Here is a 7,704-nt window from a genome sequence, read left to right as displayed (position 1 = left end):
CTGGGTCTAGGGGAGGTTTCACACCCCAGTGCTGTAGGATGCTGGAGCAGTGCGGCAGAAGACTGTGGATGGGTGCAGGAGCATTCTCATACAGGAAAATAAAAGAGGGGAGGGCAGACCTTGGATGAAGGGATAATCGGGAAGTGAGATATCATTTGATATGTAAACAAATAGAATGATTAAGGAAAAGAAAAGAACAAGAAAACTTTGGGGTTTTTTTTTTGTTTTTTTTTTTTTGTTTGTTTGTTTGTTTGTTTTTTGTTTTTGAAGGGAAAAGATATCAGTAGGGTTAGGGAAATATCTCAGTAATGTTTCTGCCATTCAAGCATGAAGAGCTTAGTTCAGGTTCATTCTTATAATAGTCAGACATGGTTTTATGACCCAAAGCGAGGGGCTGGAGATGGGGATTCTTGGTGCTCACTGAAGAACAAGCACAGTCAAAGCAATAATCTTTAAGTTCAATAAGAGACTCTGTTTTAAGAACATGGTAGAGATTGGTTGTCAATCCCACTCCAAGGCAATACGTAGCCTCCCCATGCGTTTACTAACTTGTCATTGAATCCACATGTACCGGACATACATCTCCCCACAAACATATGCAGAAACCACACATAACATGCATAGACATATTCGCACGTGCACACACACGCACATATTCACACACAGGTATCAGTAGTTAAGTGGAGCATGGGTACCTAGGCTTTAATTCAGGCTTTGCTCTCCTTCCGGTGGGGTCTTTTATGATCTTAAGTACTGATAATCCTTGATTTCACATTCTGGATCTTCTGAGCAAATCATTAGTCATAAATAATTTATATACTCAACATATGATTATCAGTGTTTCTTATTTACTACATAAACATCCATTTAATACCTAAGGAAGAAAAATAACGAATTTTAGAAGTTCACATAAATTTTTGCTCCTGTACACAGTTTTCTGACATTCATTCAGTAGAGAAGAAAAGACATAATATTTTGTCCCTTTAGGATTCAGTATCATCTTTCAAATAGTAGTCCTTATTGGAGATAAGAATTACAAAGATATAACATTAAAACTTTAGCAATCAAAAATGTTTTCCCTTGGTGCAAGGAACATTAGCAATGTATGGGGAAACAACATGACAACTTTCAATAGATTCTGGTGTTTAATAAAATTTATAAAGTGCTAAATATTTAATGTAGTGTACTGTAACTATTCATTAGTGTTTTTATATTATGAATTGATGTGGAGACAGAAAAGCTATAAAAGTATCATTTATTCAATAGATGTAATTGTTGTTTTAGAGGCTTACTTCTAAACAAGCTCACCCGTCCTGGCCCTTTCTGAACTCTGGCAGGTTCAACTCCCCTGTTCTGGCTCAAACTTATCTCATAGCTGACTGATTCAAATTGGCATCTCTCAGCTTATCACTGGATTGTTTGGTTGGGCCTCAAACCAACTTTAGCAGTGTGTTCAGGTCTTCTGGCTCATTGTTATTCTGTGACATCTACTGTCTCCGATGACCTGCACTGCACAAACTGCAGAAACTAAATGGATCTCGTGAACTATTTCAACTCAGCTCTACTGCATGATCTACATTGAACTGACTGAGCCCTCTTCTCTGTCTCTATTGCTCTTAAGACCCCTCTTTCTTGTGTTTTTCTATTAAAAGTTGGGTGTTTCCTATCTTTGATTCTGTTAAATTTTTCTCTGATCATTTATGTTGTCTGCACCTCAAATAGATGCCCCCTTTAAACATGGCTGCTTCCTTCTACTAACCAACCTTACTTTCATTGTTGGGGATTAAAGGTGGGTACAAATGGTGTATATGTATTCCAGCCAGATCATACTATAATCCAGGGCACACCCGCATTTCTGCCCAATCATAAACACCCAGAAAGATTTAGGATGTTATTCATAGTCTAAGAAGATATGTTGCTGGATTAAAATAAACTTGATAAAATAGTGAAGACTTTTTCTTATTTTCCACTGCTTATTTCTGAAAATAGTCATCAGACTGAAGATTTTATAAAAGCGATTATGATCACCATGCCCTTTGTATTTTCTGTCAGACCCCTTTTCTGTTAGACTCATGAAACCAAGCCCTCTCTTTATCATCTTTTTCTATTGTTGTCTTGAGGCAGGGTCTCATTGCGTACCCAGATTTACTCCAGGCTCATGATTTCTCTACCTCAGACTCTCAAGTACAGAAGTTACAGGAGTCTGTCACCACTCTCTGCTTCAAGGAACAGTGTCACATATTTGATTGTCTAGTCATTTACCTTATTGGAAACACATGATTCCCTTTATCATTGATTTAATGTTCTTTGGTAGGAAAACAGAAGAATAAGCATTATATTATAGATGGGGCAACTATTATTATTATTATCCAGTTGATTTAATTACCACACCAAGAGAGATGGCTCAGCTGGTAAGAGTGCACACATATCTACCCAAGGTCCTGAGTTCAGTTACCAATAACTACATTGGGACTCACAAACATCCTATATCTCCAGAGGATCTGAACCGCTCTTCTGGCTTCCGTGGGTACCTTCACATACATTTTAGACATTTTATATCCTGCACTGTACAAACTGAATAGAACTCACGAATGAGAAGATATATTCTGTGGGCACTGTCACACATATTTTAAGCATTTTATATCCTGACTCACAAGTAAAAATTCACACCAACTTTGTTATTATTATTATAACTTTATATTAAAAAATTTGTGTGCCTGGTAATGATTCATATGTGTTTTGTTCTATATTTCAGAGAAATAAAATAATTAACTTAAAGCATCAAAGGCAGGCCTAAACAATTCATGGATTTATATTATCTGCCATGCTTGAATTCTTCAAATAACTATCTTAATCCAAAATCAGAACACACTGCATGTAATAATGGATTTATTAATATGTTTTATATAAATCTGCCAAGGATTCTCCAATTATTCTTTGCATAAGAGCCCACATTGTTACATTTAGAGTGTTCTTTTAGTTGACTCAAATGGGCCTGTGGTAGTCATAAACACCATATTAAATTTATAGAGAAATATCTAGTCCCTAAACTGAATCTATTAGTAGCTTGTCATGCTATAGGAAATATGTTCTGAATCCAAAAGCATTTAGCTTTTGCCTGTGTGTTCTCACCTTTGTGGTTACAAAAACCCAATGGGAACATTTTATGCAGGTTAGAAAATATTCTGGAAGAACATTCTAGAAAGTCTCAACATCATTAACTGGAAGTTCTAAGGGAAAGATGAGATAATTGCTGCAAAAATAACTAATGTGTTGCATTAATTACACATTGATAACACTATTGCATAGGTATCTCCAAGTTTTTGTCAGCTTATAGAGGCAAGATAAGAATTTTTTTTGTTTTATTGAGTATTAGACATAAGAGAAGAATGTTTAATAACTTTTTGTTCATCTCTATAATAGTCATGAATCACATTGACAGTATGACGTAATAATAATGATGCCCAAACTCTGCATATACATCATATAATATGTTAACATAAAATATTGTGAGAGTCAAATGAACTCTGCATGACATCCTTTAGAACATTAATTTTTAGTGAATTATTTTTGTACAGCAGGAGACTTAAGTTACTAAATAGAAGGAAAATTATAAAACACTTAAAGGTATTTATTTAGAACTTTAAATTTGTATATCTTCCTGTTTTAGTTTTATAGGACATATCATAATAAGGCATATTTTTGGGGTACTGTTTGACATTTTTATATATGTGAATAATATGACATAAAGAATTATTGAATATGTTCTCATAGGCTTGTTTTTTCTTTGTGGTGAGACTTCCAAAATCATCTTTTCCTAAATTCTTTCAAAATTTTGACATAGTGTTTTTAATTATGACCAGTCTAGTGTTACTTGACCAAGATCACGCTCCTGATAATTATAGCTGAACTTATAAACTAACATTTCTTTCATAGTATTTACCTAGCAATTCACAAAATATAATTTATGACACATTAAAAACAATAGCAAGAAAAATTACAGCATAGGGAATTCAATAAGTTATTAGTCTCTCATACACTAAATATTTAATTAAATATTATATGGTAAATTCTTAGCTAGTAATAGTATGTAATTTTTCACAAAACAATGTTATAATAGCACTATATAATAATATATTAAAGTTATTTTCTATTGCAAAACTATTGTCTTAAAACAATCCAAAGTATATACAGGCACATCTTACATATATCACTTAATGTATATAATATATATAAAAATTATACTACATAATATATACTCTATTATATGTAGTATACATTGTATATATACATTAAGGCATACATGCACAGACATGCACAAAGACACAGACACACAAACACATAGAGTGTAAATTTAAACATAGGTACAATATAATTTGGATTTTTTGAAATGCAGTTTTTGATATTTTATTATCTTTATTGTTCACATTTATATTAAATTTGAATGAAAACTCAAAGTGATATTGCCGCTGTAAATTGTTTAAAATGTTCTGTTTGCTTCACGATGGTATCCGAATTGCTTATATGTTGTAATTGCCCTAATAACACTTTGTGAGGTTAATGTCCTCTTCTATATTGCCTCCATGAACATTAGCAGACACATCAGTCCACTGATGATAGACATTCTATCTCATAAATTTTTAAATATGCATCTCATTTTGCTTCATGTAACCATTTAGTAATTTAATAAATTAACTATATTTTATGAGTCAGTAGGAAATGCTGATTTAGTTAAAGAAACAGTTTAAGAAAACAGATTGTCTTTTACTTTTAGAAACCAATGGTCAGTCTACAACCATTTTTTCAGAATTTCTGGTCAGTATGGCCTGCAGATATTGTACTGATGGTGCTCTCGAGTGCTGTGGTGGGGGTAACACAGGGCTGTGGGCTCTTTATGCATCAAGTTCTATCATCAAACTGCCAATCACACCAAATATTACTGTGCTTTGATTCCTGCCAATGGGTTAGAGTTTTAAATCTCTAAACATCAAACCTGGTGGCATCCCATAGTCACATCCCATAGTCACATGTTTGAAAAGAATACAATTAGAAAAGATTAATTATGTACTATTGCAAACATTATAACACAAACTGTTTTCATTCTTCATTTAGGATTAATACCTTCTCAATCACATAAAATTTAGAGAATCATCGTACTTTATGAAAATAACTCTGTAGTGAATCTGCTATGTCTAGAAAGGTCTCCATTATTGACGATGTAAATCAGACTACCCTTCTGAATGATGTCAAATGTGTGTTCTGAAAACCTGGGAAGAGGCATTGTTTTGGAAATCGAGTTCCACTAAAAGTTAACTGTGGGGAATAATTTGCATGTTTCATCTTCTTAGTTTACAATATTAGATTGGATGTAGTTTAAATGTATATCAATTTAATTTAAATGTACAGCAGCAAAGTATCCTCAGTAAACTTTCTCTTCTCTAAGGAAAGGAAGTAGACACAGTATGCTGACTAACAGACTCTATGTAGAAGATCATATATCAGCATGTACAGAGAGAATTCACATACCATGTAGATAATTGCAGATAATTTAAATTAGAAATTATAATTAGAATTGATAAAGAATATATCTTGGGTAGCACATATGAGTAAGATGATTAGATGCAATGTAAAGAGGTTACCATTCTCACATGTTTTCATATGGAATGTATTTACCTTTAGATAATTGGAGAAGATGTTGTAATGAAGATGTTTATATTTATGTTAACATTACTCCTAAGCTTGTACCTTACGAGATAAAAGGAATGCACCACTACTAGAGAAAGTGGTTCTTTTTTGATTAAGTTATTTACTAGTTACAGACATATATTTTATGCAAGGAAAAGAAGCACATGTTGCAATGCCAGCACCCAGGAAATAGATTTTTCCAAGTATGAGACCGGTTTCTTCTATATAGTGAGTTCTGGGTCATCCAAACCTACAATGTGTCACTTTGTCTCAATAAACAAACAAACAATCAAACAACCCAAAACTAAACATTTATTGAGAGCCTCTGTAACAGATACAAAGCTCTGTGTCTTAGTTAGTGATTCTATTCTAGTGATGAAACACCATGACCAAAGAAACCTGGGGAGGAAAAGGGTTATTTAACTAATGTGTCCATATCAGCAAATGAGGTAATGTCAGGAATTCAAGCAAAGCAAGAACCTAGAGGCAGGAGTTCATGTGGACACTGCCCCCTCCCACTTGTCCCCTCCAGCGTCCCAACCCTGACCTCGTACACTGGGGCATTGAATCTTGGCAGAACTTCAGCTTTTAACTGTAGTACCACAGAAAATTTTGGGCTGAGAACTCTTATCAATGTTTTACAGATTTATATTATTTTTCTAGGAAGTCTATAGGGAGTAGTAGATTCTGTTCCTTGAGCTTTGTATTTGGGGCAAAATTGACTTCCTGGATGATTGTACAACTTCATTTTATTTGCACAACCACAAAAATCATTTAACCAATACTGAATGTTTACACTGTGCCGTGGACTGTGTCAGAGAAACACTGACTACATGCCTAGTAAATGTAACTTCTCTTAGGATTTAAATCCGGATATGTAACTCAGAAAGAATCAGTAACTGCACTGGAAAAGGTTGATTTAACCAACAATAAAGGATGTTTTTCTGGACACTCACAAAATTATTGAGGTCATCTAATTTATCATATAAGACAAAGTCTTCCCTTCTGAAGTTGAACAGACTGGAATTCAATGTAGAGCCCACCACAGAGTTGATACTGTCTGCATATTTTAAAACATTACTTCTAGCATTGCAGTTTTCATAGAGAAATCCCATTAAGAACATACTGAAGGCCAGAAAATCAACACAGGTGTACGGGTTGAGACAGCTAATCAGAACAATGGAGCATAGATAGCAGTAGTGGTTCCAGTGGTCTGATACCTATCTAGAAATAGGGTAGAAGAGGAGTTGAAGATGTTTCCTGTATTTTGGTTTAACTAGTCAGTTTATGTGAGAAACATACATAATTATTACAAAAAAGAAATCTATTAGAGGAAAAGGTCTTAATGGCATGTTCCATATATTCATGACTAAGACTCCCAAATATAAAACATTTTGTTAAGTCATTAATTGAACTGGCACCAAGCCATTTGTTAGAATACATTCTTATGTTAAATTCTGGTATTTCTTTTTCTATTAGATATTTTATTTATTTACATTTCAAATGTTATCTCTTTTCCTGGTTTTCCCTCTGGAAACCCCCTATTACATTCCCATTCCCTGTTTCTATATGTGTGATCATTTCATACACTCCCACCTTGCTGTCCTGACATTCTTCTACACTGGGGAATTGAGTCTTCAAAGAACCAAAGGTGTCTGCTCCCAAAAATGCTAGATAAGGCCATTCTCTTCTACCTAAGCGGCTGGAGCCATTTTTCCCTTCATGTGCACTTTTTGGTTGGTGGTTTAGTCCTGGGAGCTCTAGGGGATGATGGTCTGGTTGGTAGATGTTCTTCCTATGGGGTTGTAAACCCCTTGAGCTCCTTCAATTCTTTTCCAACTCCTCCATTGGGGTCCACATGTTCAGTACAGTGGTTGGCTGCGATCATCCACATCTGTATTTGTCAGACTGCCAGAGCCTCTTATGAGACAGCTGTATCAGGATCCTGTCAGCAAGCACTCCTTGGCATTCACAATAGTGTCTATTTATGGAATGAATACCCAGGTGTGGCAGTCTCTG

This window comes from Micromys minutus, assembly GCF_963924665.1.
Source record: "Micromys minutus genome assembly, chromosome: 2".
Taxonomy (NCBI): domain Eukaryota; kingdom Metazoa; phylum Chordata; class Mammalia; order Rodentia; family Muridae; genus Micromys; species Micromys minutus.
The sequence above is the reverse complement of the archived record's forward strand: the minus strand, read 5'-3'. Positions refer to the sequence as shown.